This window comes from Pelodiscus sinensis, chromosome 25, assembly GCF_052426305.1.
Source record: "Pelodiscus sinensis isolate ZL-2025 chromosome 25, ASM5242630v1, whole genome shotgun sequence".
NCBI lineage: Eukaryota > Metazoa > Chordata > Testudines > Trionychidae > Pelodiscus > Pelodiscus sinensis.
Genome location: NC_143076.1, coordinates 16,379,432 through 16,406,388, shown reverse-complemented (window position 1 = coordinate 16,406,388; position 26,957 = coordinate 16,379,432). Strand labels below are relative to the sequence as shown.

At 47.6% G+C, this 26,957-nt stretch overlaps 1 long non-coding RNA gene across 1 annotated transcript in view; it reads right to left on the bottom strand.

Annotated features, from left to right (window-relative positions):
• Nucleotides 1-484: 484 nt before the first annotated feature.
• LOC142820498 (uncharacterized) overlaps nucleotides 485-26,957 on the bottom strand; it is a 29,591-nt gene continuing 3,118 nt past the window's right edge. The window contains exons 2-4 of the long non-coding RNA XR_012897719.2: nucleotides 19,460-19,641; nucleotides 7,647-7,758; nucleotides 485-7,135 (exon numbers count right to left, since the gene is read on the bottom strand). This is a non-coding gene — a long non-coding RNA (uncharacterized LOC142820498). The remainder of the gene's footprint in view (nucleotides 7,136-7,646; nucleotides 7,759-19,459; nucleotides 19,642-26,957) is intronic.

The window sequence follows — 26,957 nt, the reverse complement described above, 5'->3', positions numbered from 1 at the left end:
TAAGCTTTCTCCCCAAGCTTGAGTAGAGCTAGAGCCCCGAGTTCCAGCTTCCCCTGAATTCGACAATCCAGCTTCTCTCTGACATCTGGGTGGCATTGCCAAGGAGTACCTACCGCTGCACCTGCGCAGCAATTACCCTGTGTCTGCAGGCAAGATGTGAAGCTCCTGACAGCTAGATGACTCCACAAAAAGAGCCTTACACCTTTAGGAAGGGTCTGAGCACACGGACTGTGGGTGGATTTGCTTTGGCGTCCCGCCCCACACTGCCACGCAGGCCGCACCCACACACAGGTCGGGAATTCTGAGCACCGGTCGCTAGCTCTGAGAATGAAATGTGTCAGGGACTGTTGTGATGGGAAGGCGACATTACCCAGGGATACAGCCCATATGAAGAGAGGCTAAAGCGACTGAGACTTTTCAGTTTAGAAAAGAGGAGACTGAGGGGGGATAGGATAGAGGTCTATAAAATCATGAGTGGTGTGGAGAGGGTGAATAAAGAAAAGTTGTTTATTAGTTCCCATAATAGAAGAACTAGAGGTCACCAAATGAAGTTAATGGGTATCACCAGGTATAGAACTAAAGAAAGTTCTTCTTCACACTGCGCATAGTCAACCTGTGGAACTCCTTGCCAGAGGAGGCTGTGAAGGCTAGGGCTATAACAGAGTTTAAAGAGAAGCTAGATAATTTCATGGAGGTTAGGACCATAAAAGGCTATTAGCCAGGGGATAGAAATGGTGTCCCTGGCCTCTGTTTGTCAGAGGCTGGAGATGGATGGCACGAGACAAATCGCTTGGTCATTGTCTTCGATTCACCCCCTCTGGGGCACCTGGTGCTTGCCACTGTCAGCAGACAGGCTACTGTGCTAGATGGACCTTTGGTCTGACCCAGTACGGCCGTTCTTATGTTCTCTCTTGCAAAAGAATAAATAAAAAGCCCTGGGTCCATTGAAACAACAGGGGACAGGGACAGCAACAGGGTCGAGTGATGCTTCAAAACCGCTGGTGTGAACCCATCCTTGGTTGCCTTCATGAGGCTGCTCATTGGACTGCATGCGATGAGTTGCTAGGGCCAGAGCCCGGTGGCTAGGAAGGCCTCACAGAGACCGTGCTGGGGTTTCCCTTGCTGGGGGTCTCAGCAGAGGGGCCAAGGATGGGATGGACTTGGAATATAAACAGCCCTCTCGGCCCGACAGGCAGTGAGTGACTCCAGGGCAGTGGGGCAGGATGGAGAAAGCTGACGGCTGGCTCATCTTGCTGAGTGGCGACCCGGCATCTCTCCCTAGCGCTGCATTTGCTTTCTGTGGAGAGGAGCAGCTGAAAATGGCCGCCGGGTAACACGATCACCCAGGATACCCCTGCCTCCGGCTCCGGCCCTGTCGGAGTTTAAAACCCTTGTGAACACCAGGGCTCGGCAGAGACACGTTGCACACCCTGAGCCTTGCGGCAACGTGGGGAGGAGCAAAGACGGCTGCTTGAAGATAGGCGATTGGAGCCCCATTCATTCCAGTTCCTCTCACTGCTTTTCCACCCTCAGATATGCAAGCAGGGTCAGCACTTTCCAAGTCTCCATCTCAAACCACTTACCAAGCTCTGATTAGCCCTTATCCTATCACAGAGCATACCCTGCTGCGCCCTTTATTTCATAGATAGACAGATTTTTTTTTAAGCCCAAGATCTGTTATTTTATCTCTCAAACAGCTGCCTGTAGAGCGATCTTTTTCATGCAGGAGCAAAAAATAGACACTGAGGAGCATGGACAATACCCCGCCAGGTGTCGGAATGAGAAAAAAAGGGACACAAATTAAAGGACGGAGTGGTACAGTGCTACATTAAAGATTCCACAGCGCTGCAGGCAAATGGAGATGGTTGATCTCATTGCTTTAATGCCATTGTGTTCCCTGTGTATTCTTTCTGACGGATGGGAGCCCGGGTTTAAATCTGCAATGAACATACGAAGCCACCTTCCTTGGAGGGAACAGAATCCCTTAAATACTGCAGGGGAAGAAAACACGCCATCCCTCTCCCCCTCTTCCCATCTCCATCCTCAGCCCCAAAATACTCCCTCCTAATTCAGGCATGAGCAACATCATTTTCACATCAGTACTAATTACATTAATGATTCTCCTCAGTATAAAACTCATTAAGCTGGAATTTATGGTTCATTAACTCAGAGCCAGAACGTTCGCTGGTGCAAAAGGACGGGCCAGGCATGTGTCTGTCATGGACGGAGGGCAGGGATAGTGCTGATGTGACCGTTCCCCCGGTCGCACATGGAGCTATAAATTGAAATGCAAGCCCAGTTGATTCCTGCCTTTGCAGGGCTCCAGACAGATGCTGGGCCCAGCAGGAAATGCTGTTGTGAGCCTCCAAAGGTCCAAGAGATGTACGCTGGTACAGGTGTGTCGTGAAAGGTGTTCTGTCCCCAGAAGATTGTAGGCAGTGGTTGTGTTCATCCGGTGAGGGAAGCACGTCCCTGGTGGGTTGCTAGCGAGGATGAGTTTGCCTGAATTGGACAGGCCTTAAGAATATAATAGTGGAAAGATAGGTGTGAGGTGGGCATGCAGGGGACCTGCCTTTGCCTCCACCCCCCTGCAAGATGTGGGGCAATTCGCTGCTCCTCCATGTGTGAAATTGGAGCAATAACCTTTCCCCCAGGGGTGAAGGATCCATTGGCCAACGGAAGGGATCGTCTCCGGCAGGTGCATGACCGGATCCTGTCACTCAGTGGAAGAGTTGTGGTGAGTGTTTGGGTGAGAGGACTTAGGCCTTTGATTTTCTGCTCCTCCGTGGTCCCACTGCGCTGCCCGGCGTGCGGACAGCTCCCTTTGACCGCGGTACCAATGTCGTCCCTCCTTTGCAATTACAGAGAGCGGCCCTCCTCTGGGGAAGCACTTTGCTTTAAAAGCAAGTGGTGGGCGGAAGTCGAGAGGAGGCGGCAGCCGTCCATCACGGCCGATATGCCCGTCTGAGGCCTCTCCGCCCCAGCGTGCGGTGTCAGCGCCTTGTCTGGGCTGGGAGATGGCAGCGACAGGCCTGCTGACCTGTTAATGGGCATGGCCCGGGGAGAGAATCCATTTCCTGAGCGTGGCGCCGCCTTTGTGCCGCACAGGTTTCTGCTGTGCTCCCTAATGACAGTAATTAGGGAGTCACGCTGAGTGATGTTGGACAGGACGAGCGGGGTCATTAGAGGCCGACAGAAGATGAAGCAGACGGCGGCATGCGCATCGCCGCTGTCTCTGGCCAGGGCTTGTGGAGATCGCACCAGGGCTCTGGCGCACGTCCCCTGTCATGGCTTCTGCACGTAGGCCCTGTCATGGAGACATTGCGGGGGCTTGCTAGGCCACAGCCGGGAGGGGTCGGGTGCCATCACTGCCTGTCCAAGAAGCGGAGGAACACTCTAAAGGGGGAAAAACGTTAAAAACAACGAATGGTCTGGTAGCACCTCAGAGACTAACAAAACATGGAGCCGGTATCATGAGCTTTCGGGGGTGCAACCCACTTCTTCAGATAAACCCTGAACAGGAGGGAAGAATCAGTCTGGCCTGTGTTCGGTGCAGGGACCACAGAGATGTATCCAGCTGATATCTACCCAGCCCCAAAATGGAGTGCAGCATGGGTGCATGCGACGTCCGCACGGCTGGGGAGCACAGGAGACCCTGACCCTGCGTGAATGAGATGCTGTTCTGCACGCACGCACCTACCCTTGCTAAACAGAAGGAGGCCAGAGGGAGGCTGGTCCTCTGCACTTTCCAAACCCATCCCCGCCATCACCTCCACCCCTCTGATGCCCCATCCCTAACCTCATCCCTACCCCCTGCCTTCTCCCGCTGGAGAATGCACGTGTCCTCAGTAATGTAAAGATCACGGCCACCCCACGACCTCGTCCAGTCTCGCGCCCTCCAGCTCCCGCCCCTCACGGAGACCCGGATCCTGCTGTCTGAGGAGGCTGCCCTCCTTGCACAGACCACTCCTTCCCTCACGCCCTCCCCCCAGATCAGTCTGAGGTAAAGATGGGCATGTCCTGTATCCCTTGGAGGCCAATGCAGGGTCACTCCCTGCAGGTTCATTACTTGGCTTCATTCTGGAAGCTCCCTATGACTAGCCTTGTGTTGCTTCCCTTGAGGGAGCCCTTCACAGCCTGACAGGTATGGACAGGTTAATGGATTGTCTGCTCTCCTGGGGAAAGAGCTTCATCTGGCATCACTCCATGTAGCTCCACTGACTTCAGTTCATGGCCACTGAGGGTTGGTGACCCCAGAGTTTGACCCAGAACCTTTGGGGCGAGAAGGAGGAAGGGCGTCCAGTGTGGGGAAGAGGGCGCATATACTCTTCAAGATGTAATTTGCTACTTGATTTCATCCCGTTATTCTTTCTTGTAGCCTTCCCCTATATGACCCTATATATTTCTGCTCCCTTTCCCGGGTATACGCCTTTGGAGAATTCCCTGCCATTCATTTTCTGAGCCTGGTTGCCCATCATCTGAACAGATCATTCACTAATTCCACATATCAGACAGACATCCATCTGGGGTGGTCTGGATGGTACTGGGTCCTGCAGTGAGGGCAGGTGACTGGACTTGCTGACCTCTCGAGGTCCCTTCCAGTTCTAGTGTTCTATGACTTTATGGTATTTAGACCTTAATTGACAAAGCCAACCAATGGTCTTGACACTTCATTGCCCATTAAGGGGACATGCTCATTTCCTTGCGTGGCTTAGAAGGTCTTGGCGTTCAGTCCTTCCTTACTGTTCGTTTCCTTAAAACAAAAGGAAAAACTATGTAGCACTTTAAAGACTAACAAGATGGTTTATTAGGTGATGAGCTTTCGTGGGTCAGACCCGCTTCCTCAGATCATATTCTGGAAGGGAATTGCCATGACCATATATACCAAAGGAATACAATGAAAAAAAGTGAACACATTATTAAACTGACAAATTAGATTTAGTATAGAAGATGGGGTGAAGAGGAGGGAGGGAATAGCTATTTATGAGTCAATGAATGGCTAATTGGGGTGATAAGTGGGAAGCTATCTTTATAATGGTTAAGGTAATTAGCATCTTTGTTAAGGCCCATTTGTAATGTGTCAAATTTAAGCATGAAAGAAAGTTCTGAAGTTTCCCTCTGTAATCTGGTGTTAAAGTCTCTTTGAAGTAAGATTCATGTAGTAAGGTCGTTAAGACTATGTCCAGGTAGGTTGAAATGAAAAGCAGCTGGTTTTTCCTTGTAAAGATGTATGAAGTCTGATTTGTGGGCATTAATTCTTTGGCGAAGTGTCTGAGAAGTCTGTCCAATATACATAGCAGAAGGACACTGTTGGCACATGATGGCATAAATTATATTTCTGGATGAACAGGAATCTGTGTTCTTGATCATATAACTGACATGGTTAGGTCAAGTGATGGTGTCAGCAGAGTAAATATGTGGACAAAGTTGGCAACGGGGTTTGTTGCAAGGGAAAGTTCCAGGGTTGGTATTAACGTGGTATGTCCTGTGGTTGTTGGTAAGAATCATCCTGAGGTTAGGTGGTTGTCTATAGGAGACGATGGGTCTGTCCCCCAGAGCCTCTTGGAAGGTAAAAGCGGCGAGGAGTCCTGTGGCACCTTATAGACTAACTGAAGTGTAGGAGCATAAGCTTTCGTGGGCAAAGACCCACTTTGTCAGATGCACTCCTCGCCGCTTTTGCAGATTCAGACTAACACGGCTACCCCTCTGATTCTTGGAGGGTAGTATCCTGTTCCAGTATAGGGTGTAGGTTATTGATAATGCATTGGAGGGGTTTAAGTTGGGGGTTATAGGTGATGACAAGTGGTGTTCTATTGTTGGTTTTCTTGGGCCTATCTTGAAGTGGATGGTTTCTGGGCATTCGTCTGGCTCTTTCAATTTGTTTTTTTTTATTTCCCCCGGTGGGTAATTGAGATTTACAAATTCTTGGTCGAAATCTTGAAGTTTCTGGTCTCTGTCAGTGGGATTAGAGCAGATGCGGTTGTACCTAAGGGCTTGACTATAGACAATGGATCGTATGGTGTGTCCTGGATGGAAGCTGGAGGCATGTAGGTAAGTATAGCAGTCAGTGGGTTTTCTGTAGAGAGTGGTATTTAATTTTCCATTAATGATTTGTACCTCGTTTCCTTGGCACTTTAGCCTCACAGCAGCTCAGTTCAGTGTCATGTTTGAGCTCTGCACCCTAACGTTTTGCTCACACTGGGAGTACAAGCCACTGTGATGGCACAGTCGAGATTCCTCCGTAGCACCAAGAATAGACTCCACCAGCCAGTAGAATAGAGGGGTTATTGTTTCTCCAGGATACAGCACAGCACAGACGTGATGTGGCTACAGAAGTCTGGGCCAGGATGCCTCAGACTCCTTAAGATGGGGTGCCTGGGCCCTTAGATTCCTAGCCTCCTCCTTGGTCTGTCTTCTTCATGGTTCCAGCCCAAGACTGCCCCTTTCCCCAAACACTCACTTCCTTAGTTCCCTCACTGCCCTCAACCGGTCTGACCGGTTGGGTCTTTTGTCTACGTGACCTAGGCAGCCCACCTGCTGGGCAGTGCTCACAGACAGAAGCCAGTAGAGGTCATCCACAGCCCATAGCCCACAGCATAGCAACCAGCAATGTACTGACACTACATCACAACATGTGGGCGAGTCAGTGGGAATCACACACCGAGCGCAGAGGAACACTGGGCCACAGAGCATACAGCACCCCCACTATGCCACAGCCACTTGGTCGTCTGCCCCATTGGTAGCTTCTTCCCACCTGGAGATGTTCCAGAGTATTGCCCAGATGCTGATCACCTTCCTGCCTCCCAATCTACCCAGCCAGCTCTGTCACTCCCAACCCTGTAGCTTATCACTGGAGTTAAGCATCTCTACTGTGGAACTCATGCAATAATAATGTGGCAGCAGCATTTGAAATTCCAGAATGAGTGCATTGAGAAGATACCTGGGAAGTCCATGATGGTGCCCCCAATTAAGTGATTCCTTTCACCGTGTTCGCTTTCTAAATCCCACAAAATTATTTCTCGTATCCCTTCCCCACATACAGTGGTTAAATGGGCGGGACTGTAATTGCTGGCTGTATCTCAGGGTCTGCTGCTAAATGCTGGGGCGGTGTTGGCCATTTTCCAGTTACCAGGTCCTAAAAAAGAGAAAACATCGACAAAGCTCTCATTTGAGTGGCCGCTAATCCCTACTCCCTGTTTCCAGAGCACATGGACGGGAGGTAGCTAAAGCTGGCACAATCTGGGTTTTCACCACTGTGATTTCAGTTATCTTATCATAGAACCATAGAGCTGGAAGAGACCTCAGGAGTCATCAAGTCCAGCCCCCTGCTCTAGGCAGGACCAATCCCAACTAAATCAACCCAGCCAGGGCTTTGTCAAGCCGAGACTTAAACACCTCTAGGGATGGAGACTCCACTACTTTTCTAGGTAACCCATCCCAGTGCTTCACCACCCTCCTAATAAAATAGTTTTTCCTAATATCCAACCTGGACCTCTCCCACCACAACTTAAGACCATTGCTGCTTGTTCTGCCATCCCTCACTACTGAGAACAGCCTCTCTCCATCCTCTTTGGAACCTCCCTTCAGGAAATTGAAGGCTGCTATCAAATCCCCCCTCACTCTTCGCTTCTGCAGAGTAAACAGACCCAACTCCCTCAGCCTCTCCTCATAAGTCCGGTGGATTCCAGTGGCCTTATTTGGTTGCTGGGCTTCGGTGTGAGTCCCTGAATGTCTTTCTGGCAGGTACTGCATTCTCTTCTGCAAATAAAAAAAAAACAACAAAGCAAAACAGCTGCTCAGCAAATACATCCTGCCCATTAATTCCCCATTCTGATTTTTCTAGTGGAGCAATTTTCTTTGTTACCTACCTTTTTGTGTAATGGTGCAAATACATTTAAAGAACACTTTTACTGTGCTGTGAAATATTTTTCCGCATTCCTGTTCCACTATTCCTGTTTGATCTGCAAATTATCCTTTTAACTTGCTTTTGCTTGTTTTTATAGATCTCCTGGTTTATTTATATCTACCTATCTATAATGATTTCAGAGCTATTACTCACAGCGGCACCAGGAAACATTGCGGTTCCCAATTTACAATTGCAATTATGATATCCGACAGAAACAAATGCAGCTGCCTTCAATTTTAAGCAATATTTTGATCATAATGATTAAAAAGTAACTTATGGCACTGCACACATTAGAGAAATTAATGTGATTTCATGGTTTTGTTAAAAGGCATGCAAAATAGGGAGTGGATCAGGGGGCTAGAAGAGATGTACTCTTTTTAACTCATTGGATCACGTTTGTAATTCACCGGGGCCTACTCGATAGCCACAGTACTGCTTTTGCTAGAGTTAACTTCCCCATTGAGCTGAATATCTGTGGCTTTTTTGTCCTTCAACTTGTTTTTTCTCCTACTTTTCCCATCCTGAAATTGCTAGTTATTAAAGTATTTGTGGGCAAACAAGAACATGTTCCTGTCATTGCTTATTTCAGCTTGCCTACGTGTGGGGGACAACTGAAATCCAGTTGGCTATATTATAATCATTCCCACAATTACATATTACAAACACAGTAACAAATTGTGGCAGATCTTGGGGATTGTGTCTCTCTCTGTGCTTCACAAGAAAAAAAGCATTGGTGAGACAAATTGATATTAATGACACAGAATGTCTTTGTGAGAAGCTAGGATTCACATGAATAATCACAAAAGAATATCCCTTTCACCAACAGGAGCACTCATTCACTTAGTTTAAGTTCTCTCAGTGCTTGAAGGTGTGGGAAATAAAATTTGACTTGCTTCTCCTACAAAGAACGCATGTGCCCAGGGCTTTTCTTCATGGATTACTTTGCTCACTAACTTGAATTTCCCCCTCATGAGTCTCTGGTGGACTGCTTGCTTGGTCCAGTGAACTGGTGTCTCAGGAAGCCTTGGACCATTATGAAGAGTAGATTCAATGTTGAGGCCTTTTCTTAAATCTGTGACAATGGAATGTCACATGAAAACTTCTGGAAATTGTATCTCTCCATATATAGATATATATAGTAGATATAGTATACTTAGATTTTCAGAAAGCCTTTGACAAGGTCCCTCACCAAAGGCTCTTGTGTAAATTACATGGCCATGAGATAAGAGGGACGGTCCTTTCTTGGACTGAGATCTGATTAAAAGACAGGAAACAAAGGGTAGGAATAAATGGTAAATGTTCAGAATGGAGTGGGGTAACTAGTGGTGTCCCCCAAGGGTCAGTCCTGGGACCAATCCTTTTCAACTTATTCATAAATGATCTGGAGAAAGGGGTAAGCAGTGAGGTGGTAAAGTTTGCGGATGATACCAAACTGTTTAGGAGAGTCAAGACAGAAGCAGACTGTGAGGGACTCAACAAGATCTCACCAAACTGAGCGATTGGGCAACAAAATGGCAAATGAAATTTAATGTGGATAAGTGTAAAGTAATGCACATCCGAAAAAATAACCCCAACTATACGTAGATTATGATGGAGGCTAATTTGGCTACGACAAATCAGGAAAGAGATCTTGGAGTTATCGTGGATAGTTCTCTGAAAACTTCCACACAGTGTGCAGCGGCGGTCAAAAAGGCAAATAGGATGCTAGGAAATTATTAAGAAAGGGATAGAAAATAAGACCCAGAATATCTTACTGCCTTTGTATAAAACTATGGTACGCCCGCATCTTGAATACTGTGTACAGATGTGGTCTCCTCACCTCAAAAAAGATATTTTGGTTTAGAAAAGGGCAACTAAAATGATTTGGGGTTTAGAACGGGTCCCATATGAAGAGAGGTTAAAGAGACTGGGACTTTTCAGTTTAGAAAAAAGGAGACTGAGGGGGGATAGGATAGAGGTCTATAAAATCATGAGTGGTGTGGAGATGGTGGATAAAGAAAAGTTATTTATTAGTTCCCATAATAGAAGAACTAGAGGACACCAAATGAAGTTAATGGGAAGCAGGTTTAAAACTAATAAAAGAAAGTTCTTCTTCATACAGTGTGTAGTCAACCTGTGGAACTCCTTGCTAGAGGAGGCTGTGAAGGCTAGGACTATAACAGAGTTTAAAGAGAAGCTAGATAATTTCCTGGAGGTTAGGTCCATAAAAGGCTATTAGCCAGGGGATAAAATGGTGTCCCTGGCCTCTGTTTGTCAGAGGCTGGAGAAGGATGGCAAGAGACAAATCGCTTGATCATTGTCTTCGGTCCACCCTTTCTAGGGCACCGGGTACTGGCCACTGTCAGCAGACAGGCTACTGGGCTAGATGGACCTTTGGTCTGACCCAGTACGGCTGTTCTTATGTTCTTATGTTCTTATATATATATTTGTACAAAATTAGCCAGGGGAATATTACATGACCCTGAGCTAGAAGGTCCTTCTTGGGATTAGTTTAATCCTCTTCATCTATTCAACTCTTCACTTCTCTACCGAGACTTCCACTTGGCATTGGTTGTGAGGGTGTACGTATCCACTAGTAACCAGGTTGATTCCATCAATTTATTTCATGAAGACATCCAATCACATAGCACCTGCTCACAATTTTCTGGTCATTCCAACTTCTGACTACAAGCTAACTCCACAGAAGTGACCAGGTGGTGCCACATTCCATATCCCATTACCCTGTGATCATTTCATCCTGCAGCACAAAAGTGAGCCTTTTTCCAACCCATCAAGATGGCTGCTTGATGGGTGATATGAACTCACACAAGACTAACACATAGGCCGAGATTTCTAATGGCGCTCAGCTCCTGAAATCAAGGCCAGATTTTCAGAACGGCTCAGTGGCCCCCTAAGGCAAGTTTGGGAAATTCTGACCCAATCTGGTGTGGGCTGAGTAGGCTAGAAAATCTGGCCCCTTCAGTGGATCGGAGACCTTTGGAGTATTTTGACTCTAGACTGAGCCCTGGAAAATCTGGCCCTATGATCATTTGAAAGTCTGCATCCAACGGTCCAATTTTCCTCTCGCTCACATTGGGGTAAGTCTGGAAACCCTCCATTGAAGGTAGTGTTGTTAAACTGCAAGGCTATGTCTACACTGGCAGCTTCTTGCGCAAGAACTCTTTTGTGGAAGAGTTCTTGTGCAAAAAATCTTCCACAAGCGTGCATCCACGCTGCCATGTGCTTTTGTGCAAGAGATGTGCTTTTGCACAAGAGCATCCATGGCAATGTGGACACTCACTTGTGCAAGAAAGCTCTGATGGCCATTTTAACTGTAGGGGCTTCTTGCGCAAGAAATTCATGTTGCCTGTCTACACTGCCCTCTTGTGGAAGAGCTCTTGTGCAAGCGGGTTTATTCCTTGTGGGGAGAAGAATAACTCTTCTGGAAGAAGCCCTGTTTTACAAAGCTGTACTGTAAATTTACTTGCACAAGAACACACGTGCAGTGTAGACAGCAGGCAAATTTTTGCGCAAGAATGGCTGTTCTTGCACAAGAAGCCGCCAGCGTAGACATAGTCCAATAGTATAAGTAGTATACTACCTGGCTGTGTCTAGACTGGCAAGTTTTTCTGCAAAAGCAGCTGCTTTTGTGGAAAAACTTGCCAGCTGTCTACACTGGCTGCTTGAATTTCCGCAAGAACACTGATGAGCTCATGTAAGAAATCAGTGCTTCTTGCGCAAATACCATGCTGCTCCCGTTCGGGCAAAAGTCCTTTTGTGCAAAAACTTTTCCGTTAAAAGCATTTGTGGAAAATCATGCCAGTCTAGACGTAGCCCCTACGTGTAAAACAAGTAGGGATGGAATGATGCCTCTGATGTGAAACCAGTTTGCCCCTTGTGACGTAGTGGGGGGTAACCTGCTAACTCTCTGGCTGCTGCCTGTAGTTCCACCGAGCAGACAAGTGATGAGTCGCTATGCAAAGAGGGTATCTCAACTGGTTTGGCCAGCTGACCCCCATGGAGAGGAACAAAGGAAGGTGGAATGCTGCCCTGGCTGGGGGGCAGGGCTGGAGGAGAGTGAGTTAGTTCCTGGCTGGAAAGCAGGGGAGAAGGAACTGGGGAGGGGGCTGGGATTCCCCTATCTCAAGGGGGGCACTGAGGCCTCTTAGCCCCCAGTTCCTGTAACTAGATTACATCTGTGCTGTGCTGTATCGTGGAGAAGCAATAAACCACCTGTATTCTACTGGCTGGTGAAGTCTGTTCGTGCCATTCCGGGGCTGCAGGAGACTGGGGAACCCCAACGCGCCGTCACACCCCTCCACCAAAAAAGAAGGAAGTCTGGATTCTTGATCAGTAAAGACATCCAGTACTTGGGAAGAAAATCCCAGCTCTGATTCTTTTCCTGGGAGTGTTTCTTCCTGAACACTTTGCTGTAGTGTCCTCTTGCTCTAAGAATGGGGGAAACAGCCACCAACTGGCATGACATGAGCACACTGAAATGTTAAAAGAAATATTTCAGTGTTTTAACTGACCCATGGCTATGAAGTGGAAGGAAGATACATGGGCTGAGCCCAGACTGAAAAGAAAAGAGCGAGGGGGGGTAGGGGTTACTGGGGTTTCCTTTTAAGTCAAAAGGAACCTTTCCATTCCTCCCTCTTCCTTAATAATATCTCCTCTGTTTATCCAATGGACACTTTCCTGGCCTAGACATCTGGCCATTCACAGCCTGTTTGAATTTCTCCTCCCTGCCCTTTCCAGAACTTAGCTAACCTTTGTGGAGGCAGGGAAAAGGGAATAAGGGAATTTGTGAGCAGCCATCTTGGTCTTGTTAGCAAGAGAGCAAGAGTCAGGCTAAGTTTGTGGCCTGACAACACGAGAGCTGTAATAAGACGCTGCCTTTGCCTCTCACGTCCACACGGAGATAAGGATAGAATGCTGACTCTGGCAGGGACCTTGAGATAAGGAGCATCTGGGTGGAACTAAAATAACTGTTAGCGACTGGTGTTTGTAATGAGAAGGAGACTAATTGTTTAATGTTATTATATCTAATGGACAGTATATAAACTGCTTCATAATTGTTTGTATTCGACGATCTGCCTAGCAGCAGCTTCTTCCTTTGCAGTATTGCTCGAAGAAACTGTCTCTGACTACTTGTTGCTCACAAACGCAGAGTGAAGGCTTGTTTTCTTCCACACCTTTTAATAATCATGATTAAAATTCGGTATCTTCTAGACCTTGTTCTGTCTGTCTGTCTCCCTCCCCTAGTTCCTAATAGAAGATCATTCCATGGTCTGGTCAATAGCCAGGACTCCTTAGCTCCTAACGCACGTTCTTGGCTCTCGCTCCTGAAAGTTTCAGCTCCTAGGAACTGACAGGATACATGGTGTATTCTCTGGGAACATCTATACCCCGTCAGACATTCCTACCAAAGGCTGTGAATAACTGTCGGGGTCAGCTCGGCTCAGCTCAAGATCCTACAGAACAACCCCCAAGAAGAGGGCGAACAATACGCTGTCCCTGTCTCCAGTTCCCCAGCAGGCTGAGAGCTGTCCATCAGCACCATGTGTTATCCAGGATAAAGCACAGCCTGGGAAGGAGCTGTCCATCAGCACAAGGGACAAAATATAATTATCTCCACAACCTTTCATTCCTGCTTGGAAACAGAGAGATGTGAGGCGGAGCTGCTTAGTCCGGCCTTCCCTCCCTGCAGGGAGCTGCTGGTTTTCAGCCCTGTGATATCATGGCACAGCATGAGAGTGTGTGAGTTTACCTCACTTGGCATCTTCGGCAGAGATACCGAATTAGGGCACATCCATGAACTACGTGCTAGAATCCAAGCCATCACTACAGATCTTTTAGGGCCTCATTCTCCTCTCACTGACACCCCTCTGTGGGCTTCAACTGATGGACTCTGCAATTACCCTGAGGGGGGTGGAGGGTCGGGTCCTGAATATAGCTATGCTCCATTGGGATGCAAAGAGTTTCAGGGACAGCCCGTCTGCATGGCATGCCCTTGCACATGAACTCCCAAAGACTGAAATCGCTGTGCAAAGCATCCCCAAGACACACGTCAGGTGGGTAGGCAGACCTGAATCCTCAGGCTGTGCTGCTTGAAATTCACTTCATCGGCGGGATGTAAGCTTTTCCAGGAAAGCCCTTTGTTCTTTAAGAATGAGTTGCTTGTCATAGTAAGCTCCAGGCTGGATCTGGCCACTGGTCTCTCTGGCTCAGTATCCTGTCTCTGCCAGCACCCCCAGTGTGAAATGACAAAGTGTCGGTTTAATGATCAGAGTTCAGCAAGCTAGCATTTGTTAATTATTTGGATTACAATAGTATCTAGTGGCCTCCTAGTGGCAGGTACTGTGCACAGTGAGAGATTGTCCCAACTTTAAAAGAGCTTTCAGTATAAGAGTATGTCTACACTACAGAGTTTTGTTGGAAAAACGGCTGTTTTTCCGAGAAAACCTGAGTTAGTCCACACTGCAATCGCGTTCTTCCAAAAGTAAATCGAAAGAACAGAGGGATTTTTCTGGCATTGGTAATCCTCTTTCTGTGAGGAAGAAACCTTTTTCCGAACGAGCTCTTTCGGAAAAACACGTGTGTGGATGGGGAAGAAGGAGTTCTTTCGGAAGAAGAGGAAAGAGGAAAAAGCACAGGTGCCCTGGTGGCTACTCCATCCATAGTAATCACAGCTTACATGCGAGATAGCATTCATTCAGTGCAGACGCTATCTGTTGAAAAAGCAGATGGCTTTTTCGATGCACTTTTGTGTGTGGATGCTTTCTTTCAGAAGACCTTTTTTTTGGAAGATCTCTTCTGAAAAGAAGTTCTTCCAAAAGAAGCCTGCAGTCTAGACATAGCCTCAATAGACAAAAGTTGGGAGAAAAGAAGAATTCTTGTGCCCATTGTACAGACAGGACACTGAGGTAGATACATCAGAAAGCTTGCCCAAGACATAGATGCCCGAATCAGGGGTGCTGCAGCTGGAAGTGGTTTCCATTCTATACGGGGTTCAAAGTTTGTTTCAATGGCTCTCAGCACCCCCTACTGGGTCACACAGAGAGTTATTCCAGAGCCAGAGCCTGAATCCAGATTTCTCTGAGTCCCACCTGAGTGGTTGTTCCCCTAGGACCAGATGCTCTCTCATTTGATTATATTGCTCTTCCTTTTCTGAGCCACTTGAAAATCATCCTCACATGACAGGCTCCCACCCACGACAAAAGGCACTCATTCGGGGGCAGCATTCGGTAATTCCACATTCCCCCGACTGCTTTTTGGTTCTGTATTAATAACTTTTCTTCCTGCATTAGTGAAACAAATGGGGAAAAAATGCCACATGACAGAAAATTACTGATGTTTGAATATCACATCAGATTATCCGGGGAAGAACAGACTGGCATTAAAATAAATGATCCAATCATAATTCCCCCACTCCACTTCCCATTTCTGCCAGTGCCTGAGTTCCGATCACTTATCTGGCCACACTTCTCCATTGGGCAGGGTAATTTTGGGGTAATTTGAAAGCTGACGGTATTAGACAGGAAGACAGAGGTTGCTACCATGCCCACCTCCAGCAAGGAGAGATGCTCTCATTTGAAAAAGCAAAGCAAGACAGAGAAGAAAGATGATTGACTTCTTTTGTAACTTCTCCATCATGTTGGCACCTCATTTTACCGGTCAACGCAAACCCATTGTGAATCTCGATGCTGCAAGGTCAGCCCAATGTAAGAACATCAAGCAGGAGTCTGCCTGCTCTGCACATCATGCTTGGAATCAGCAATAATAATCACTCCCTGATCAGAACTGGTTTGCCATTATCTGCCTACTGTTGGTCTATGATATATGAAGCAATTTTGGCTGCGACAGTTCCGTTCCGTGCATGTTCGGATCTTTCCCGGTGAAATCCATAGGCTGCTTTTTTGTTGTTGTTATTGTTTCCCAAGGATAAATATTTTCAACTAAAAGGAGCTTTGAAAAGGGAGTCATCATCATTCATCTTTACGGTCGTGGGGTGCAAATGATGCCTGCATTGGACACTGAATTTCTCTCTCCAGTACGGCTCATTCTCAATGTGTTTATTGGGTGATTTATTAGCAACTATTTGATAGGGTGTGGGGAAAGAAAAAAAACTAAATTAGAACAAAGGGTTATTTTGATGTGCATTGTAAGTGGGCGAGTCTATACAAATATCCACAACATCCATAACTCTAGAAGCCATAGACAAATTACGCGGTAGAAACAAGCAAGTTATAATGACAGGGATGAACCAGGAGACTTCCATCAAGATTACAGTACCAGTGGCTAGTGCTAGTGGATTGGAGAGAGATTTCTCTTTAAATGTTACAGTCAGTGTCAAACGCTTTATCCACGGACTGCGCTGGCGGCTGCTTTAGCTGTCTCAGGACATGATTGTCTTGTTAGCTGCACCTTGTTTTGAAAGATCGGTAGGAAGCGAAGATTGAAGCATGACACAGGGAGGCAGGTTTGATCATGCTGAGCCCGTGTCTTATGGCTCCTAAGCGAGCGCCGCATTTTGCATTTTAATAAAGTGCTCAGGGCCATTGGATTGGGGGCAAAAACACCCCTCTCCCTCCCCCAACATCCATGCCTCTACCCTCACATGCATATGTAACGGGGAAGTGGGAATCGTCTGTTGACCACCCGTTCAGGAGGCATTGGACCCCTGCAGCAGTCCAGTGGATGAGCTGGGTTTCATTAAATCCAGCGCAGGGAGCAGGAAGGAGGGAGAAGCTGTCTCCTGAGAGGGAATTAGGGAGCTCAGAGCAGCCCAAAGCAGACAGGAATGGTAGGCTGGGCTTTTGTGAGGTGTTACTATTCTGGCGGCACCGGTAAAGCCAGATTCCAGGAAGGGTTAGTTTGTCTGTGGTCTCCAGGCATAAGAGCGGCCACACTGGGTCCGCCCAAAGGTCCAGCTAGCCCAGTGTCCTGTCTGCTGACACTGACCAGTGCCTTGTGCCCCCAGAGGGAAGGAACAGAGCAGGGATTCATCAAGTAACCCATCCCCCTGTTGCCCGTTCCCAGCTTCTGACAGAGGCTAGAGACACCAGGGAGGGCCTACACGTTCTGTTGGGGATTAAGAAGGGAGCTGTGTGTTTCTGGCACACTGCCGCACACAAACACAGGTGTACACTCTGCACACTGTGCACATCCCCTCCTCCGTACACCTCCTGCTACACCTGTTCTCCTAATCTATGCTATGCCTTTAGTGTGGCAGCGCGTTGGGGTTTTCCCTTCTCCTGCACCCCTGTAGTGGCACGAACAGACCCCACCAGCCAGTAGAATAGAGGGAGTTTATTGCTTCTCCAGGATACAGCACAACACAGATGTAATCTGGTTCCAGGGCAGGCCTAGGATGCCTCAGCCCCCCTCGAGATGGGGGAGACTGGGCCCCTAAATCCCAGCCCGTTGCCTAGGCTGCTTCCTCCATGATCCCAGACAAACTAAAAGCCTCTCTTCCAGCCCTGCCCCCCAGCCAGGTGCTGGTCTCTGCCCTCCTTCCTTTGTCTCCCTCCCTGGGAGGCTGAGCCAATCCACATTTGGGAGAGTCAGTGAGAATCTCCCATTCCAGCGCAGGGGGACCCCGGGTCACAGAGCAGACAACCCCCACTATGCCACAACATCCCCTCCTCCTCCGCACACCTCCTGCTACACCTGTTCTCCTAATCTATGCTATGCCTTTCTGCAGACACCTCATTCATGCCCGTTCCCCTCTCAAGACCTATGCACCCTCACATCTCCTGTTTACACAAGCTGCCCCTAGGAACACCACCCCTCACGCCCCGACTGTCACATAACCAGGCACGTCTGCCATCCATTGCAAGGCAGCTCCACAATATGTTACAGGCACGGCCGGTTGTACATTTGCTGCTGCCTTCCAAGAAGAACACCACTCCAGCCTGTGTGCTTAACGGAGAGCTTCTCCAGCTTGTGCCTAGGACACTGCTTCATGGCGTATTTGATGTGCCAACACACCTCGATCACCTTTTTCTGATGGAGCAACAGTCCTTCTGACTTTGACATTTGCACGGGTGCTAACTTCAGGGGATTTGTAGTTGGTTTGCTTTGGCTTTTTTGCTTTTTTGTATTTTTCCCCTCCTCTATTTTATAAAAGCAACAAATATATTTGCATCTGCCTAGAGGCTGCTCTGGCTCCTTGGGGGAGTTTTATAAAGACAGAATCAAAGAGAGAAAAAAATTGCTGTGTTCATCCAAATAGTCTTAAAACTTAAATACAGCAAGACAGCCGCTCCTGGCTCACCGGGAGCATTTAGTCTTTTGTGTTTAATTTCCACTGCGATTCTATCTTTTGGAAGAAGTCTCGTGGAGCAGTAACACTGTGTAAATGCCATGCGGAAAACAAATGTGTACCAGGGCCTATTGAAGAGACACCAGGACGTAAAAGAGGATTAAATCCCCTACTACAATAAAACGAGATTTAAAAAATTCAGAATAGATCAAAGTCATTTCAGGACGTTTACATGGGAAATGCGACTAAAAAATGGGAACCCGCCGATCAATATGAGCCTCTGGAATGTACAAGTCATCCTATCTCGCAGAGGCCAAGTACATTACAAGCACTGCTAATATTTGAAGAACTCATGGTGAGAGAATGGTCAACAAAGGCAGAACTTCAGGGCTCAATAAGGGGTTTTGCCCTTCGTCCCGTCCTTGTCGGATGCAATACGGGACTTCCTCCATCCCCTAATGTGCCAGATATTTACCACTTGCCAACAGGACATTGGATGTAGAGGGGAATGGTCTGATGCAATGGGCCCCACAATTATTTCGTGGGGTAAATTTAGGAAATAGTTGTCAGACCCTTTTTTTTAAAAAAAAATCACAGATGAAAAGACACGGCCATGCAAGCAGGCAGAGGGAGGAATACCCACCTGCCAATCTTTCAGCCTTTCATCTGGAGATCTCAAAGCAAACGGGCAACAGATGTGATTTCCTCAATTGACACATGGAGGAGAGGAAGGCTAAGTGACGTGACCCTGGATTTGTGGTGAGTCAGTGGCAGAAATGGGACACAGAACCCAGGAGCCCTGGCTTCCACTCACTTACTCTAAGCACTTGATGGCACTGCCACCGCCACTCAGGGATAGAGGGAAGGTGTCCTACCTGCTCCAAGGAGAAGGACAGAGCAAGGGAAAGAGAAACAAACTGGGGAAGAGTTCAAAATACAAGTATTCAGAGGAATTTTCTAATGGGCATCCCTCTCTTGGGTTTGCTGCCATTCTAATGACTGGAAAGGACTCAGAGCTAGCTGCAGAGGCCTGTATGTAGCCAGCCCAGTGCTTACTTTGGGCTTGGGTAACCAGAGGAAGAGAGGACCTGTTTAAAATGGGCGGATGGTGTTCTGCCGGCAACGAAGCACTAGGCCCCACAAACAAAACCCTTTGGCAAGGTCCTTAATTAGATCCAGGGACATTATTGATACCTTCGAAGCCAGAGATAGCTTCCCCACCTGAACTAGAGTCCACCCCAGGCTAAAAACCAAACAAAGCCACGATCAATTTTAATTTGGCCTTGGCACAATGTGTTTTGTCTCACCTGACACATGCTCCCAGTGAAGCAATTTTTCTCATGTCACAGGTGACCTCTGCTTCCCATCCTGCTACCGAGCTCTTCCTTGCCCGGCCCTGGCACAGACGCTGCCTGGGAAGAAGGCATAGAGCCCCTGGGAGATTTCAACTTTGGGTCCTCTATTGAAATGGCAGGAATTTGTTAAGCTGCTGAAGAGAGACACAATAGCAGAGGAGGATTAGGCCTGGAGTAAGTATCTGTACTGGGGGGATTAATGAGAAGGTTGCAATGGATTTTGCATGGTGAAAAGGATTCACTCGAATGCCTTACGTGAAATGAAATTAGCCCCACTCGTGCTCAGAAGCTCCCACGAAGGGCAGGAGATTGGAAACCCCACCGTGTAATACCAAAATCCTCCCCACGCCCTTCCTCCCTGGACACCACCAACACGCACTGCACACACACATGCAAGGAAGTGGGTCACGTGCTCATTGGGGGTGCCAGTAATTCACATGTGACACCCATGATATCCCGTGCCATACAGCGTTCACGCCAAAGTCGCACATGCATATTCTAAGGGTGTGAAACAAGACCCGTGTATGCCTAAGAGTTGTGGATGCTGGTGAAAAGTGCCAGGTGGATCCACAGCACAGGGACAGCACAATCCACCCCCTTAATGTTACCAACTAATATGTCTCAATATAAAGCAGTGTTTCTTAAACTGTGTTCCACCTGTGTGCCGCGAGGTGCGCTGTGGAGAAGAACAGAATTCAAAATGGCTGCCTGTTCATCAGACTTAAAAAGTTTAAAAAACACTGATATAGAACTACCTTCCTAGACATACACAGTTGTTTGCCTCTCGACTGCATGTCGACAAGCAGGCAGTGGCTTGTGCCAAGCAGACACCTCTCCCTATCTGAGGCCCCCCCCGCCACACCCCTCAGACTTATTTCAGTTAGAAGCCTCCAAAGTTGCCTGGATCAAAGCCTCATCCATCATGACCTTCAACTATGACTCTGCTGATCCAGATTGGGACTAATAACCTATATGCAAGTGGCTCTTTCTCCAACCACTAGTCCACCAAGGCAAACTGTCCCTCCCTCCCCCCGCCACCCAAAGAGCCTTGCTCTAATAAGAGGCCAAATTATAACAGGGCAAGTCTAATGGCAACATCACCTCAGGCTCCAAAAGAGGCCAGCGAGTCTGTTCGACGTGAGGTTTCTTCATAAGTTGCCATGGAGCCTCCAAGAAGAGGGAAGACGGGGAATATTGACCAACGAATCAGGATTCCCCAAATGAGAATAAGAGGTTAGAAGGAATGGAAGAAAATGGGGAAGGAAAGAAAGCAGATCTTTGAATGCATTGATTTTTCAGGACGCACTCAGCTGCGGGATGGATTACATCTTCTCCCTGTCACCGTGACGAATGGGGCGACGTACAGCCAGCTCCAGAACGCTCCAGGTAAAGGGACAGAGCAGGAAAGAGGTTACTTGTTGCTGTTCAGGCATTTGCATTGTGTACAGAGGAAGCATCTACATACACAGAAGCAACCATTAGGAACAGCTTGGCCTGCCTCCTGCCTCCTGCACATTGCATTCCAGTCCATCATTCTTTCTAATTAGGCACCTCTGACACCCGATTAATCCTATTTGCCTGCAGGCCTTTTTATCTTCCCTTCTGCTTTTATCGGACAGGGAATTAGACGCCATTAGTATGTGAAGTGCATTGTACGGAGCCGACTTTCACTGGGCTCAGAGAGTTTTAAAGAGGCAACGTCCAAGCGATGCCCAGAAAAGTTGGTGAAAAGTAATTAATTTTTTTTTAATGGTGCAGATTATTTTGCCCTTTCTTAGGAATGTAAGAGGCCGGTCGATGCTGGGAAACAGGCAGCTATTGGCAGAGGGAAGGGAAGCCTGCCCGATAGACTTCAATTCAGAAGGGCCTCTCCCCAGCAGCTGTTGTCTTAGCTTCTCACCTTCCACTCACACACGCAGCTCTGAGGCTGAACCTCTGGGAAGACCTGCAGCCGCCCCAGGTGGCTTCAGTCGCTCCCTAGCCCTCGGCACGTTTCTGTTAGTGCACCTCCGCCATGATGTGTTATTTGCCCGCATGTTCCACACTGAGGTGTCTCGTTGATTGGGCTAACAATGCTCATTGTGATGCATTAGACCAAAGTATCTGCTCAGTGTACACAAACAGATCATTAGGAGCCTCAATTTATTTTAACATATGTCCACTGGGAACCATACCGAGACTTGGACACTCGTTTAATGGTGACCAAAACTCAGTTGAAATGCCAATTTGCTATTGCAACACTAAGCCCTTAATGTCTGGGTCACAAAGGCGGGAAAACAAGCTAACAGTGTCAAGTCTCAGAGAGGCTGCCGTGTTAGTCTGTATCCACAAAAACCACGAGGAATCCTGTGGTACCTTAAAGACCACCAGATGCATTTGGACAACAGCTTTCATGGGCAAAAGCCTACTTTGCCAGATGCATCTGAAAAAGTGGATTTTAACCACCAAAACTTATATCCAGATACATCTGTTAGTCTTTAAAGTGCCACAAGACTACACGCTTATATATGTATGTCTGTATTTTAATTTGAATACATGCACTATAAGCAGGGCCACATTATGATTTTCGTGGGCCGTAGGCACTTTTGCCTTTGTTCCCCTTCATCCATAAAAAAAAATATTAAAAATTATTTTTGATATAACTTCAAATACTTCAACATTTTTTTTCTGTTTTAGGCAAAATGTAATAGATTTTTGTGGACCCTAAACGTTTCATTTTTTTTCTGATGTGAGAAAAAAATTAAAATATTTTCTTCGACCCTAAAAGCTCATTTTTTTCTTCTGATTTTAAAAGGGATTCAAACACTTTTGTGGGCCCCTAAAAGTATCGTGGGCCCTAGGCACTGTGCCTAATGGATAGATCGACCCTGACTATAAGGGCTTGTTTTCACTACATGTAAGATTGCCATGATTGATATCCCAGAGTTTGATTTAGTGAGTCTAGTTAAGACTAAATCAAACTCAGAGGCAGCCCCTGCCAGCATCTGGTACTTCTCCTTTTACAAGGAGTAAGGGAAGCTGATGGGAGTATTTGCTCCTGTCAGCCTCCTGCTGTGGGGATACCGCCAAGCTCAGTTTAAGGTACGCCGACTCCAGCTATGTATTGTACTTAGTTGGAGTTGAGTGCCTTAAGCCGAGTTTCCGGGTCTAGCGAAGACCTGGCCTGTGTGGGTACTTCTAGACTACAGGGATTTGTCGACAAAAGTGGACTTTTGTCGACAAAACTAAACCTGCGTCTACACTACCGCTGAGTTCTGTCGACATAACGTCAACAGAACTCAGCAGTTTTGTCAACGCTGGTAAACCTCATTTTACGAGGCATAACGCCTTCTGTCAACAGAGTTTCTGTCGACAGAAGGTGTTATTGCATGTAAACTGTCCTTTGCATCTACACTACCATGTCAACAAAGCAACTTGCTTTGTCGACAGAACTCAATGTAGTCTAGACGCTCTTTGTCGACAGTATCTGTCGACAAAACTTCTGTCGACAGAAGCCTGTAGTCTAGACATACCCAGAGAGTACACCTGAAACACCTGTTGTCTCATGGCCACTCTGGCATCTCACCTTCATTTATTCGCTCTAACATACACTCCTTCCACTCTTTCCCCACAACAGCCAGCCCCTCACCTCCACCCTGTATTGCATATATACACTGCCACTTGCTCCTTAACGCCCACCCTCAGCCCTCCCCCACACACTGCACTTATCCCGCTCAGCACCACTATCCCCTGAGACATGCACTCATCCATTCACCACACTTCCTTATGCATATGCCCCGCCTCCTTGCGCATAAGCCCCACCCCTGCCTTTATACACAGTCTCTGGGGCACAGGCCCTGCTGGGAAGGGTTCCTGTGGCTTGCGGAAGCCGACGTGGAGTTCTTAGAAGGGTGCTGGAGGAGGTGAAGTCAATTCAGTAGCAGACCCAGATGCAGCTGAGCTTCTACCATCAATTGGTGCCTTCCTTATTCGGGCTCTCCCGCTGTCTCCCTGGGGGCTGAAGTCTTTTCCTACTGTCTCACACTTCCCTCCAGCTTCCCCTGCTCCTCCTGCAAGGGACAACAGTCTAGGGGTTCCATCTCCAGAGCTCGGCCCAAGCTGACCACTCACTCCACATTGCCAGAGCCTAAAACGCAACATGGCAGTGGAGGTCTCCAGTCACTGAGCGGTTAACAAAATGATGCTAATGAAATGCCCACTTGGCTTGCCAGGACAGGTGTGCAAGGCAGCCATGTCAGCCACAGCACCTATTTATCACTGTCACGCTCCCCTGCAGCCTCAGGCCAATTCCAGACCCAAATGAAGAAAGCCCGGGTCTACTTAGAGCATAATCTGCCTGTCATTTGCAATCCGTGTTCCTGTTCTTTACGTGATGAATTGCGGAGGCTGTCAACGCTGAAGGGCTATGAACCACCAGGAGATGGACTGCTCCGTATCCTCGCCCCTGGCCTGAGACAGTCAGCCGTGGTCAGTGTAATGCATTGAGTCTGCCTGACTCTCCTCTCTACTTGGATGGGACTGAAACTCCTGGACTTGCAGGGCCTGATTTTGCTAAAGTGCTTTTTCAGTTCTTGGAATTTCTCAGCTCCACTTAATGGGCCACAGACCTAGCTGGGCAGACAACTCTCTTCTGCCTTGAAATTCACTCCTCTCTCTGGCTATGTCTAGACTGCAAGCCTCTTTCGAAAGAGAGCGTCTAGACTGCACGTTGAACTTTCGAAAAAGAGGCTTGTTTTTTCGAAAGAAAGCATCCAGTGAGTCTGGATGCTCTCTTTCAAAGAAGCCCTATTTACATTCAAGAACGCCTTCTTTCGAAAGAGGAACTTTCGAAAGAAGGCGTTCTTCCTCGTAAATTGAGGTTTACCGCCATCGAAAGAAAAGCCGCGTTCTTTCTATTTAATTTCGAAAGAACGCGGCTGCAGTCTAGACGCAGGTGAGGTTTTTTCGAAAAAAGGCTACTTTTTTCGAAAAAAACCCTGAGTCTGGACACAGCCTCTGATTCCAGCTCCCACCCAGAGCTAGCTCCTGGGCTGGAGAACAAGGAGAATCCAGCTTTGACTTCAGACTTTCTCACCTCGCCCTGCTCTCTGGGTTGGAGATCTACCCAGGCCTTGGACTCTGGCAGCACTCCAAGCAGCCATGGGTAAGCAAGGCTAGTGAGGGGGCCGCAGGTGTGGCCTTCCTTTGTCTCAGTGGGCTGTAAGATTATCAGAACCAAGACGGGCTCCTGGGAGAGGGGAGTTTTGCTAACGTGCTTGCATCCCTTGAATTTGCCGATTGAACCGTAGCAGCACTTTGGATGCAGAGGGAGCGCACGGTTCTTACTGTCAATACTGTGTGCAACCAGCGCGCATCTCAATGCACGTGCCCTGGCTTTAAGTGCAAATCACTTTAGTAATGCTAATGAAAGTAATTAAAGTAGGAAAAAACTAGGCGGACTGAAACCAACAGAATCTGGCAACCCTGCACGTGGGCAACAACAAACACATGGAACCCCAATGATCCAAATGTAGCCCGCAGACTCCGGGTGGCCCAGTATTGGTTTATGGGCTCTATGATTCTTTCACCTTGGCCTCCTCCTCCTCTGTTATGACTGACTAGTAGGGAATGTGACGGGATAGAGATCCCCTGGTAACCCCTGAAATAGCACTGAGCCAACCTTCCTAGGTGCTCCTCTTACTCTGTCTTGGGCTTCGGCTACACTGCAGGGTTTTTGCACAAGAAGCCTTTTTCAGAAGAGATCTTGTGCAAAAGTGCATCCAGACCTCAAAGCGCATTGCAAAAGTGATGTGCTTTTGTGCAAGAGAGCGTTCACAGTGCATGGACGCTCTTGCACAAGAAAGCTCTGATGGCCATTCACAGAATGGCCATCAGCGCCCCTGTGCTTTTTCCCACAGGGTTTCTTGTGCAAAAAGCCCTCCAGGGCATCCACACCTGCCTTTTTGTGCAAGAGCTGTAGCACAAAAAGGAGTTAATCCTCATGGGGAGAGGAATAACTCTACTGGCAAAAGCCCTCTGTCCTGTCAGTTTTCTTGCACAAAAATGCGCTTGAGGTGTGCGCTCCGCCATTTTTTGTGCACAAAAACCTTATAGCAGGGGTTCCCAACCTGGGGTTTGCGTACCCCCAGGGGGTATGAGAAGCTTTTCAAGGGGGTACGGGGAATATTTGGTAAATAACTAGATTATCCCAATTGAAATAGTCCAAAAGTAGTAGTGTTAGTGAAAAGAGTTGTGGATTCTAGAGTCTAGAATGTATTTCCTTTCATATTGAATAGCGGGTACGGGAAGGGTTACTAAAAGCCAAGGGGGTACGGGGACCGAAAAAGGTTGGGAACCCCTGCCTCATAGTGTAGACATAGCCTTGCAGAGCCAGGCTCTTTGGCCTCTGCTAGCACTGCCAGAGATGGGGTCACAACCCACAGCAGCGTAATACACACAGGCTGTGTCTAGACTAGCCACTTTTTCCGGAAAAACTTGCTAGCTGCCTAGCTGGCTGCTTGAATTTCCGCAAAAGCACTGACGATCTCATGTAAGATTGTCAGTGTTTTTGCGGAAATACTATGCTGCTCCCATTCGGGCAAAAGGGCCCGTGTAGACAGCAAAGATTTGTTTTCTGCAAAAAAGCCCTGATGGCGAAAATGGCAATCAGGGCTTTTTTGCGGAAAAGCGTGTCTAGATTGGCCACAGACACTTTTCCGCAAAAAGTGCTTTGCGGAAAAGCATCCTGCCAATCTAGACGATCTTTTCCGAAAATGCTTTTAACGGAAAACTTTTCCGTTTAAAGCATTTCCGGAAAATCATGCCAATCTAGACGTAGCCACACTGAGATCAGCTCAGCTCTGACAAGGCCCAGTCAAAGGGACTTACCACAGCACCCAGGTGCACAGCGGGGCCCAGAACCCCAGATAAATCCATCTTACTCTGCTCATATTGGCCGCCTCTTCCTATGTAACCAGAGAGATGCACACCTACTCTCCCCCAGGTAACAATGGCTTATTAATAAACAGACGTGATTATACGGAGTATAAAAAGTAGGATCAAAGTGGTTGCAAGCAACAGCACAAAAAGCAAAGTAAGTTACTTAGATTTTTTTTTAAAACACCAGCTCAGCCTAATACACTAAGAAATGTGTTGCATGCAACGTCTAACCTTGACAGTAGTACTAATAATCTTTTTTCACAGGCTGGAGAGCCTACCAGCCTAGACCTGATACTTTCCCTGTTCGATCTTCGATGTTTCCAGCAGTCATCTTGGGTAGTAAGCAGGAGTGTGCTTGGCAGAGTTTGGTTCCCCACCTTTATATCGAGTTTGCTAAAGGCAGGGATCTTTTGTGTTCTATCTCAACTTTTTCTCACCTTCAGTGGAAAAGGACAAGGACTAAGAAGGGTCCCAGCCTCAGATGACCTAAACCCATGTCCTCATGGGGACTCAGAGCCCCTGCTCCAGACAG